Genomic DNA, 13621 nt, shown 5'->3' on the forward strand with positions numbered 1-13621 from the left:
TGGAATTTTCATTTTTGACCAAAATCGATGGGTCCATGGCTTAGTGAATTTCTTTACAACACAAAATGGTTGAAGCTCCTGTTCAAAAATTATGCTCCGAAATCAACTTCTGTCACTTTAGTGATACATTTTGGAATAGTACCTAAAGTTTCAACAAGAAATTGGGGCCCTTTTGGAATTTTCATTTTTTTTTTTAAATCGGGGCCGGGGCTTAGGGATTTTCTCATACGCCACAAAAAGGTCCAATCTCCTGTTCAAAAATCATGCTCCGAAATCAAATTCTGTCACCTCAGTGATACATTTTGCGATGGTACCTAAAGTTTAGAGCAGAAATTGGGCCCCTTTTGGATTTTTCATTTTTGACCAAAATCGATGGGTCAGGGGCTAAGGGAATTTCTCATATGCCGCAAAACGGTCCAAGCTCCTGTTCAAAAATCATGCTCCGAAATCAACTTCTATTACCTCAGTGATACATTTTGGGATGGTACCTAAAGTTTAAAATAGAAATTGGGGCACTTTTGGAATTTTCATTTTTGACCAAAATCGATGGGTCCGGGGCTTAGGGAATTTCTCATATGACACAAAATGGTCCATGCTCCTGTTCAAAAATCATGCTCCGAAATCAACTTCTGTCACCTCAGTGATACATTTTGCGATGGTACCTAAAGTTTAAAGCAGAAATTGGGGCACTTTTAGAATAATCATTTTTGACCAAAATCGATGGGTCCGGGGCTTAGGGAATTTCTCATATGCCACAAAACGGTCCAAGCTCCTGTTCAAAAATCATGCTCCGAAATCAACTTCTGTCACCTCAGTGATACATTTTGGGATGGTACCTAAATTTTAAAGCAGAAATTGGAGCACTTTTGGAATAATCATTTTTGACCAAAATCAATGGGTCCGGGCCTTAGGGAATTAGTCATACACCGCAAAACGGTCCCAGATCCTGTTCAATAATCATGCTCCGAAATCATCTTCTGTCACCTCAGTGATACATTTTGGGATGGTACCTAAAGTTTAAAGCCAAAATTGGGGCACTTTTGGAATTTTCTATTTTGACCAAAATCAATGGGTCCGTGGCTTAGTGAATTTCTTTACAACACAAAATGGTTCAAGCTCCTGTTCAAAAATTATGCTCCGAAATCAACTTCTGTCACCTCAGTGATACATTTTGGGATGGTACCTAAAGTTTAAAGCAGAAATTGGGACACTTTTGGAATTTTCATTTTTGACCAAAATCGATGGGTCCATGGCTTAGTGAATTTCTTTACAACACAAAATGGTTGAAGCTCCTGTTCAAAAATTATGCTCCGAAATCAACTTCTGTCACTTTAGTGATACATTTTGGAATAGTACCTAAAGTTTCAACAAGAAATTGAGGCCCTTTTGGAACTTTCATTTTTTTTAAAAAAATCGGGGCTGGGGCTTAGGGATTTTCTCATACGCCACAAAACGGTCCAAGCTCCTGTTCAAAAATCATGCTCCGAAATCAACTTCTGTCACCTCAGTGATACATTTTGCGATGGTACCTGAAGTTTAGAGCAGAAATTGGGGCACTTTTGGAATTTTCATTTTTGACCAAAATTGATGGGTTCGGGCCTTAGGGAACTAGTCATAAGCCGCAAAACGGTCCAAGATCCTGTTCAAAAATCATGCTCTGAAATCATCTTCTGTCACCTCAGTGATACATTTTGGGATGGTACCTAAATTTTAAAGCCGAAATTGGGGCACTTTTGGAATTTTATATTTTGACCAAAATCGATGGGTCCGTGGCTTAGTGAATTTCTTTACAACACAAAATTGTTCAAGCTCCTGTTCAAAAATTATGCTCCGAAATCAACTTCTGTCACCTCAGTGATACATTTTGCGATGGTAACTAAAGTTTAAAGCAGAAATTGGGGCACTTTTGGAATTTTCATTTTTGAGCAAAATCGAACGGTCCGTCCGGGTCTTAGGGAATTTCTCATATGACACAAAACAGTCCAAGCTTCTGTTCAAAAATCATGCTCCGAAATCAACTTCTGTCACCTCAGTGATACATTTTGGGATGGTAACTAAAGTTTAAAGCAGAAATTGGGGCACTTTTGGAATTTTCATTTTTGACCAAAATCGATGGGTCAGGGGCTTAGGGAATTTCTCATATGTCACAAAACGGTCCAAGCTCCTGTTCAAAAATCATGCTCCGAAATCAACTTCTGTCACCTCAGTGATATATTTTGAGATGGTACCTAAATTTTAAAGCAGAAATTGGAACAATTTTGGAATAATCATTTTTGACCAAAATCGATGGGTCCGGGAATTAGGGAATTTCTCATATGCCACAAAACGGTCCAAGCTCCTGTTCAAAAATCATGCTCCGAAATCAACTTCTGTCACCTCAGTGATACATTTTTGGATGGTACCTAAAGTTTAAAGCAGAAATTGGGGCACTTTTAGAATAATCATTTTTGACCAAAATCAATGGGTCCGGGGCTTAGGGAATTTGTCATACGCCGAAAAACGGTCCAAGCTCCTGTTCAAAAATCATGCTCCGAAATCAACTTCTATTACCTCAGTGATACATTTTGGGATGGTACCTAAAGTTTAAAATAGAAATTGGGGCACTTTTGGAATTTTCATTTTTGACCAAAATCGATGGGTCCGGGGCTTAGGGAATTTCTCATATGACACAAAATGGTCCATGCTCCTGTTCAAAAATCATGCTCTGAAATCAACTTCTGTCACCTCAGTGATACATTTTGCGATGGTACCTAAAGTTTAAAGCAGAAATTGGGGCACTTTTAGAATAATCATTTTTGACCAAAATCGATGGGTCCGGGGATTAGGGAATTTCTCATATGCCACAAAACGGTCCAAGCTCCTGTTCAAAAATCATGCTCTGAAATCAACTTCTGTCACCTCAGTGATACATTTTGGGATGGTACCTAAATTTTAAAGCAGAAATTGGAGCACTTTTGGAATAATCATTTTTGACCAAAATCAATGGGTCCGGGCCTTAGGGAATTAGTCATACACCGCAAAACGGTCCCAGATCCTGTTCAAAAATCATGCTCCGAAATCATCTTCTGTCACCTCAGTGATACATTTTGGGATGGTACCTAAAGTTTAAAGCCAAAATTGGGGCACTTTTGGAATTTTATATTTTGACCAAAATCGATGGGTCCGTGGCTTAGTGAATTTCTTTACAACACAAAATGGTTCAAGCTCCTGTTCAAAAATTATGCTCCGAAATCAACTTCTGTCACCTCAGTGATACATTTTTGGATGGTACCTAAATTTTAAAGCAGAAATTGGGGCACTTTTGGAATTTTCATTTTTGACCAAAATCGATGGGTCCATGTCTTAGTGAATTTCTTTACAACACAAAATGGTTGAAGCTCCTGTTTAAAAATTATGCTCCGAAATCAACTTCTGTCACTTTAGTGATACATTTTGGAATAGTACCTAAAGTTTCAACAAGAAATTGGGGCCCTTTTGGATTTTTCATTTTTTTTAAAAAAATCGGGGCCGGGGCTTAGGGATTTTCTCATACGCTACAAAACAGTCCAAGCTCCTGTTCAAAAATCATGCTCCGAAATCAACTTCTGTCACCTCAGTGATACATTTTGCGATGGTACCTAAAGTTTAGAGCAGAAATTGGGGCACTTTTGGAATTTTCATTTTTGACCAAAATCGATGGGTCAGGGGCTTAGGGAATTTCTCATATGCCGCAAAACGGTCCAAGCTCCTGTTCAAAAATCATGCTCCGAAATCAACTTCTATTACCTCAGTGATACATTTTGGGATGGTACCTAAAGTTTAAAATAGAAATTGGGGCACTTTTGGAATTTTCATTTTTGACCAAAATCGATGGGTCCGGGGCTTAGGGAATTTCTCATATGACACAAAATGGTCCATGCTCCTGTTCAAAAATCATGCTCCGAAATCAACTTCTGTCACCTCAGTGATACATTTTGCGATGGTACCTAAAGTTTAAAGCAGAAATTGGGGCACTTTTAGAATAATCATTTTTGATCAAAATCGATGGGACGGGGCTTAGGGAATTTCTCATATGCCACAAAACGGTCCAAGCTCCTGTTCAAAAACCATGCTCCGAAATCAACTTCTGTCACCTCAGTGATACATTTTGGGATGGTACCTAAATTTTAAAGCAGAAATTGGAGCACTTTTGGAATAATCATTTTTGACCAAAATCAATGGGTCCGGGCCTTAGGGAATTAGTCATACACCGCAAAACGGTCCCAGATCCTGTTCAATAATCATGCTCCGAAATCATCTTCTGTCACCTCAGTGATACATTTTGGGATGGTACCTAAAGTTTAAAGCCAAAATTGGGGCACTTTTGGAATTTTCTATTTTGACTAAAATCAATGGGTCCGTGGCTTAATGAATTTCTTTACAACACAAAATGGTTCAAGCTCCTGTTCAAAAATTATGCTCCGAAATCAACTTCTGTCACCTCAGTGATACATTTTGGGATGGTACCTAAAGTTTAAAGCAGAAATTGGGACACTTTTGGAATTTTCATTTTTGACCAAAATCGATGGGTCCATGGCTTAGTGAATTTCTTTACAACACAAAATGGTTGAAGCTCCTGTTCAAAAATTATGCTCCGAAATCAACTTCTGTCACTTTAGTGATACATTTTGGAATAGTACCTAAAGTTTCAACAAGAAATTGGGGCCCTTTTGGAATTTTCATTTTTTTTTTAAAAATCGGGGCTGGGGCTTAGGGATTTTCTCATACGCCACAAAATGGTCCAAGCTTCTGTTCAAAAATCATGCTCCGAAATCAACTTCTGTCACCTCAGTGATACATTTTGCGATGGTACCTAAAGTTTAGAGCAGAAATTGGGGCACTTTTGGAATTTTCATTTTTGACCAAAATTGATGGGTTCGGGCCTTAGGGAATTAGTCATAAGCCGCAAAACGGTCCAAGATCCTGTTCAAAAATCATGCTCTGAAATCATCTTCTGTCACCTCAGTGATACATTTTGGGATGGTACCTAAAGTTTAAAGCCGAAATTGGGGCACTTTTGGAATTTTATATTTTGACCAAAATCGATGGGTCCGTGGCTTAGTGAATTTCTTTACAACACAAAATTGTTCAAGCTCCTGTTCAAAAATTATGCTCCGAAATCAACTTCTGTCACCTCAGTGATACATTTTGCGATGGTAACTAAAGTTTAAAGCAGAAATTGGGGCACTTTTGGAATTTTCATTTTTGAGCAAAATCGAAGGGTCCGTCCGGGTCTTAGGGAATTTCTCATATGACACAAAACAGTCCAAGCTTCTGTTCAAAAATCATGCTCCGAAATCAACTTCTGTCACCTCAGTGATACATTTTGGGATGGTACCTAAAGTTTAAAGCAAAAATTGGGGCACTTTTGGAATTTTCATTTTTGACCAAAATCGATGGGTCAGGGGCTTAGGGAATTTCTCATATGTCACAAAACGGTCCAAGCTCCTGTTCAAAAATCATGCTCCGAAATCAACTTCTGTCACCTCAGTGATATATTTTGAGATGGTACCTAAATTTTAAAGCAGAAATTGGAACAATTTTGGAATAATCATTTTTGACCAAAATCGATGGGTCCGGGAATTAGGGAGTTTCTCATATGCCACAAAACGGTCCAAGCTCCTGTTCAAAAATCATGCTCCGAAATCAACTTCTGTCACCTCAGTGATACATTTTGGGATGGTACCTAAAGTTTAAAGCAGAAATTGGGACACTTTTGGAATTTTCATTTTTGACCAAAATCGATGGGTCCATGGCTTAGTGAATTTCTTTACAACACAAAATGGTTGAAGCTCCTGTTCAAAAATTATGCTCCGAAATCAACTTCTGTCACTTTAGTGATACATTTTGGAATAGTACCTAAAGTTTCAACAATAAATTGGGGCCCTTTTGGAATTTTCATTTTTTTTTTAAAAATCGGGGCCGGGGCTTAGGGAATTTCTCATATGTCACAAAACGGTCCAAGCTCCTGTTCAAAAATCATGCTCCGAAATCAACTTCTGTCACCTCAGTGATATATTTTGAGATGGTACCTAAATTTTAAAGCAGAAATTGGAACAATTTTGGAATAATCATTTTTGACCAAAATCGATGGGTCCGGGAATTAGGGAATTTCTCATATGCCACAAAACGGTCCAAGCTCCTGTTCAAAAATCATGCTCCGAAATCAACTTCTGTCACCTCAGTGATACATTTTTGGATGGTACCTAAAGTTTAAAGCAGAAATTGGGGCACTTTTAGAATAATCATTTTTGACCAAAATCGATGGGTCAGGGGCTTAGGGAATTTCTCATATGCCACAAAATGGTCCAAGCTCCTGTTCCAAAATTATGCTCCGAAATCAACTTCTGTCACTTCAGTGATACATTTTGGAATAGTACCTAAAGTTTCAATAAGAAATTGGGCCCCTTTTGGAATTTTCATTTTTGACCAAAATCGATGGGTCAGGGGCTTAGGGAATTTCTCATATGCCGCAAAACGGTCCAAGCTCCTGTTCAAAAATCATGCTCCGAAATCAACTTCTATTACCTCAGTGATACATTTTGGGATGGTACCTAAAGTTTAAAATAGAAATTGGGGCACTTCTGGAATTTTCATTTTTGACCAAAATCGATGGGTCCGGGGCTTAGGGAATTTCTCATATGACACAAAATGGTCCATGCTCCTGTTCAAAAATCATGCTCTGAAATCAACTTCTGTCACCTCAGTGATACATTTTGCGATGGTACCTAAAGTTTAAAGCAGAAATTGGGGCACTTTTAGAATAATAATTTTTGACCAAAATCGATGGGTCCGGGGCTTAGGGAATTTCTCATATGCCACAAAACGGTCCAAGCTCCTGTTCAAAAATCATGCTCTGAAATCAACTTCTGTCACCTCAGTGATACATTTTGGGATGGTACCTAAATTTTAAAGCAGAAATTGGAGCACTTTTGGAATAATCATTTTTGACCAAAATCAATGGGTCCGGGCCTTAGGGAATTAGTCATACACCGCAAAACGGTCCCAGATCCTGTTCAAAAATCATGCTCCGAAATCATCTTCTGTCACCTCAGTGATACATTTTGGGATGGTACCTAAAGTTTAAAGCCAAAATTGGGGCACTTTTGGAATTTTCTATTTTGGCCAAAATCAATGGGTCCGTGGCTTAGTGAATTTCTTTACAACACAAAATGGTTCAAGCTCCTGTTCAAAAATTATGCTCCGAAATCAACTTCTGTCACCTCAGTGATACATTTTTGGATGGTACCTAAATTTTAAAGCAGAAATTGGGGCACTTTTGGATTTTTCATTTTTGACCAAAATCGATGGGTCAGGGGCTTAGGGAATTTCTCATATGCCACAAAACGGTCCAAGCTCCTGTTCAAAAATTATGCTCCGAAATCAACTTCTGTCACCTCAGTGATATATTTTGGGATGGTACCTAAAGTTTAAAGCAGAAATTGGGACACTTTTGGAATTTTCATTTTTGACCAAAATCGATGGGTCCATGGCTTAGTGAATTTCTTTACAACACAAAATGGTTGAAGCTCCTGTTCAAAAATTATGCTCCGAAATCAACTTCTGTCACTTTAGTGATACATTTTGGAATAGTACCTAAAGTTTTAACAAGAAATTGGGGCCCTTTTGGAATTTTCATTTTTTTTTTTTTTAAATCGGGGCCGGGGCTTAGGGATTTTCTCATACGCCACAAAATGGTCCAAGCTCCTGTTCAAAAATCATGCTCCGAAATCAAATTCTGTCACCTCAGTGATACATTTTGCGATGGTACCTAAAGTTTAGAGCAGAAATTGGGGCACTTTTGGAATTTTCATTTTTGACCAAAATCGATGGGTTCGGGGCTTAGGGAATTTCTCATATGCCACAAAATGGTCCAAGCTCCTGTTCCAAAATTATGCTCCGAAATCAACTTCTGTCACTTCAGTGATACATTTTGGAATAGTACCTAAAGTTTCAACAAGAAATTGGGCCCCTTTTGGATTTTTCATTTTTGACCAAAATCGATGGGTCAGGGGCTTAGGGAATTTCTCATATGCCGCAAAACGGTCCAAGCTCCTGTTCAAAAATCATGCTCCGAAATCAACTTCTATTACCTCAGTGATACATTTTGGGATGGTACCTAAAGTTTAAAATAGAAATTGGGGCACTTTTGGAATTTTCATTTTTGACCAAAATCGAGGGGTCCGTGGCTTAGGGAATTTCTCATATGCCACAAAACGGTCCAAGCTCCTGTTCAAAAATCATGCTCCGAAATCAACTTCTGTCACCTCAGTGATACATTTTGGGATGGTACCTAAAGTTTAAAGCCGAAATTGGGGCACTTTTGGAATTTTCTATTTTGACCAAAATCAATGGGTCCGTGGCTTAGTGAATTTCTTTACAACACATAATGGTTCAAGCTCCTGTTCAAAAATTATGCTCCGAAATCAACTTCTGTCACCTCAGTGATACATTTTGGGATGGTACCTAAAGTTTAAAGCAGAAATTGGGACACTTTTGGAATTTTCATTTTTGACCAAAATCGATGGGTCCATGGCTTAGTGAATTTCTTTACAACACAAAATGGTTGAAGCTCCTGTTCAAAAATTATGCTCCGAAATCAACTTCTGTCACTTTAGTGATACATTTTGGAATAGTACCTAAAGTTTCAACAAGAAATTGGGGCCCTTTTGGAATTTTCATTTTTTTTTTAAAAATCGGGGCTGGGGCTTAGGGATTTTCTCATACGCCACAAAACGGTCCAAGCTCCTGTTCAAAAATCATGCTCCGAAATCAACTTCTGTCACCTCAGTGATACATTTTGCGATGGTACCTAAATTTTAAAGCAGAAATTGAAGCACTTTTGGAATTTTCATTTTTGACCAAAATTGATGGGTTCGGGCCTTAGGGAATTAGTCATAAGCTGCAAAACGGTCTAAGATCCTGTTCAAAAATCATGCTCTGAAATCATCTTCTGTCACCTCAGTGATACATTTTGGGATGGTACCTAAAGTTTAAAGCCGAAATTGGGGCACTTTTGGAATTTTATATTTTGACCAAAATCGATGGGTCCGTGGCTTAGTGAATTTCTTTACAACACAAAATTGTTCAAGCTCCTGTTCAAAAATCATGCTCCGAAATCAACTTCTGTCACCTCAGTGATACATTTTGCGATGGTACCTAAAGTTTAGAGCAGAAATTGAAGCACTTTTGGAATTTTAATTTTTGACCAAAATCGATGGGTCCGGGAATTAGGGAATTTCTCATATGCCACAAAACGGTCCAAGCTCCTGTTCAAAAATCATGCTCCGAAATCAACATCTGTCACCTCAGTGATACATTTTTGGATGGTACCTAAAGTTTAAAGCAGAAATTGGGGCACTTTTAGAATAATAATTTTTGACCAAAATCGATGGGTCAGGGGCTTAGGGAATTTCTCATATGCCACAAAACGGTCCAAAGCTCTTGTTCAAAAATAATGCTCCGAAATCAACTTCTATTACCTCAGTGATACATTTTGGGATGGTACCTAAAGTTTAGAGCAAAAATTGTGGCACTTTTGGAATTTTCATTTTTGAGCAAAATCAATGGGTCCGGGGCTTAGGAAATTTGTCATACGCCGCAAAACGGTCCAAGCTCCTGTTCAAAAATCATGCTCCGAAATCAACTTCTATTACCTCAGTGATACATTTTGGGATGGTACCTAAAGTTTAAAATAGAGATTGGGGCACTTTTGGAATTTTCATTTTTGACCAAAATCGATGGGTCCGGGGCTTAGGGAATTTCTCATATGACACAAAATGGTCCATGCTCCTGTTCAAAAATCATGCTCTGAAATCAACTTCTGTCACCTCAGTGATACATTTTGCGATGGTACCTAAATTTTAAAGCAGAAATTGGGGCACTTTTTGAATTTTCATTCGATGGGTCCGGGGCTTAGGGAATTTCTCATATGCCACAAAATGGTCCAAGCTCCTGTTCCAAAATTATGCTCCGAAATCAACTTCTGTCACTTCAGTGATACATTTTGGAATAGTACCTAAAGTTTCAATAAGAAATTGGGCCCCTTTTGGAATTTTCATTTTTGACCAAAATCGATGGGTCAGGGGCTTAGGGAATTTCTCATATGCCGCAAAACGGTCCAAGCTCCTGTTCAAAAATCATGCTCCGAAATCAACTTCTATTACCTCAGTGATACATTTTGGGATGGTACCTAAAGTTTAAAATAGAAATTGGGGCACTTTTGGAATTTTCATTTTTGACCAAAATCGATGGGTCCGTGGCTTAGGGAATTTCTCATATGCCACAAAACGGTCCAAGCTCCTGTTCAAAAATCATGCTCCGAAATCAACTTCTGTCACCTCAGTGATACATTTTGGGATGGTACCTAAATTTTAAAGCAGAAATTGGAGCACTTTTGGAATAATCATTTTTGACCAAAATCAATGGGTCCGGGCCTTAGGGAATTAGTCATACACCGCAAAACGGTCCCAGATCCTGTTCAATAATCATGCTCCGAAATCATCTTCTGTCACCTCAGTGATACATTTTGGGATGGTACCTAAAGTTTAAAGCCAAAATTGGGGCACTTTTGGAATTTTCTATTTTGACCAAAATCAATGGGTCCGTGGCTTAGTGAATTTCTTTACAACACATAATGGTTCAAGCTCCTGTTCAAAAATTATGCTCCGAAATCAACTTCTGTCACCTCAGTGATACATTTTGGGATGGTACCTAAAGTTTAAAGCAGAAATTGGGACACTTTTGGAATTTTCATTTTTGACCAAAATCGATGGGTCCATGGCTTAGTGAATTTCTTTACAACACAAAATGGTTGAAGCTCCTGTTCAAAAATTATGCTCCGAAATCAACTTCTGTCACTTTAGTGATACATTTTGGAATAGTACCTAAAGTTTCAACAAGAAATTGGGGCCCTTTTGGAATTTTCATTTTTTTTTTTTAAATCGGGGCTGGGGCTTAGGGATTTTCTCATACGCCACAAAACGGTCCAAGCTCCTGTTCAAAAATCATGCTCCGAAATCAACTTCTGTCACCTCAGTGATACATTTTGCGATGGTACCTAAAGTTTAGAGCAGAAATTGGGGCACTTTTGGAATTTTCATTTTTGACCAAAATTGATGGGTTCGGGCCTTAGGGAATTAGTCATAAGCCGCAAAACGGTCCAAGATCCTGTTCAAAAATCATGCTCTGAAATCATCTTCTGTCACCTCAGTGATACATTTTGGGATGGTACCTAAAGTTTAAAGCCGAAATTGGGGCACTTTTGGAATTTTATATTTTGACCAAAATCGATGGGTCCGTGGCTTAGTGAATTTCTTTACAACACAAAATTGTTCAAGCTCCTGTTCAAAAATTATGCTCCGAAATCAACTTCTGTCACCTCAGTGATACATTTTGCGATGGTAACTAAAGTTTAAAGCAGAAATTGGGGCACTTTTGGAATTTTCATTTTTGAGCAAAATCGAAGGGTCCGTCCGGGTCTTAGGGAATTTCTCATATGACACAAAACAGTGCAAGCTTCTGTTCAAAAATCATGCTCCGAAATCAACTTCTGTCACCTCAGTGATACATTTTGGGATGGTACCTAAAGTTTAAAGCAGAAATTGGGGCACTTTTGGAATTTTCATTTTTGACCAAAATCGATGGGTCAGGGGCTTAGGGAATTTCTCATATGTCACAAAATGGTCCAAGCTCCTGTTCAAAAATCATGCTCCGAAATCAACTTCTGTCACCTCAGTGATATATTTTGAGATGGTACCTAAATTTTAAAGCAGAAATTGGAACAATTTTGGAATAATCATTTTTGACCAAAATCGATGGGTCCGGGAAGAATTAGGGAATTTCTCATATGCCACAAAACGGTCCAAGCTCCTGTTCAAAAATCATGCTCCGAAATCAACTTCTGTCACCTCAGTGATACATTTTTGGATGGTACCTAAAGTTTAAAGCAGAAATTGGGGCACTTTTACAATAATCATTTTTGAACAAAATCGATGGGTCAGGGGCTTAGGGAATTTCTCATATGTCACAAAACGGTCCAAAGCTCTTGTTCAAAAATCATGCTCCGAAATCAACTTCTATTACCTCAGTGATACATTTTGGGATGGTACCTAAAGTTTAGAGCAGAAATTGGGACACTTTTGGAATTTTCATTCTTGACCAAAATCGAGTGGACCGTGGCTTAGTGAATTTCTTTACAACACAAAAATGGTTCAAGCTCCTGTTCAAAAATTATGCTCCGAAATCAACTTCTGTCACCTCAGTGATACATTTTTGGATGGTACCTAAATTTTAAAGCAGAAATTGGGGCACTTTTTGAATTTTCATTCGATGGGTCAGGGGCTTAGGGAATTTCTCATATGCCACAAAACGGTCCAAGCTCCTGTTCAAAAATCATGCTCCGAAATCAACTTCTGTCACCTCAGTGATATATTTTGGGATGGTACCTAAAGTTTAAAGCAGAAATTGGGACACTTTTGGAATTTTCATTTTTGACCAAAATCGATGGGTCCATGGCTTAGTGAATTTCTTTTCAACACAAAATGGTTGAAGCTCCTGTTTAAAAATTATGCTCCGAAATCAACTTCTGTCACTTTAGTGATACATTTTGGAATAGTACCTAAAGTTTCAACAAGAAATTGGGGCCCTTTTGGAATTTTCTTTTTTTTTTTTAAAAATCGGGGCCGGGGCTTAGGGATATTCTCATACGCCACAAAACGGTCCAAGCTCCTGTTCAAAAATCATGCTCCGAAATCAACTTCTGTCACCTCAGTGATACATTTTGCGATGGTACCTAAAGTTTAGAGCAGAAATTGGGGCACTTTTGGAATTTTCATTTTTGACCAAAATCGATGGGTCCGGGGCTTAGGGAATTTCTCATATGCCACAAAATGGTCCAAGCTCCTGTTCCAAAATTATGCTCCGAAATCAACTTCTGTCACTTCAGTGATACATTTTGGAATAGTACCTAAAGTTTCAATAAGAAATTGGGCCCCTTTTGGAATTTTCATTTTTGACCAAAATCGATGGGTCAGGGGCTTAGGGAATTTCTCATATGCCGCAAAACGGTCCAAGCTCCTGTTCAAAAATCATGCTCCGAAATCAACTTCTATTACCTCAGTGATACATTTTGGGATGGTACCTAAAGTTTAAAATAGAAATTGGGGCACTTTTGGAATTTTCATTTTTGACCAAAATCGATGGGTCCGTGGCTTAGGGAATTTCTCATATGCCACAAAACGGTCCAAGCTCCTGTTCAAAAATCATGCTCCGAAATCAACTTCTGTCACCTCAGTGATACATTTTGGGATGGTACCTAAATTTTAAAGCAGAAATTGGAGCACTTTTGGAATAATCATTTTTGACCAAAATCAATGGGTCCGGGCCTTAGGGAATTAGTCATACACCGCAAAACGGTCCCAGATCCTGTTCAATAATCATGCTCCGAAATCATCTTCTGTCACCTCAGTGATACATTTTGGGATGGTACCTAAAGTTTAAAGCCAAAATTGGGGCACTTTTGGAATTTTCTATTTTGACCAAAATCAATGGGTCCGTGGCTTAGTGAATTTCTTTACAACACATAATGGTTCAAGCTCCTGTT

This window comes from Pseudophryne corroboree, chromosome 7, assembly GCF_028390025.1.
Source record: "Pseudophryne corroboree isolate aPseCor3 chromosome 7, aPseCor3.hap2, whole genome shotgun sequence".
Taxonomy (NCBI): Eukaryota; Metazoa; Chordata; class Amphibia; order Anura; family Myobatrachidae; genus Pseudophryne; species Pseudophryne corroboree.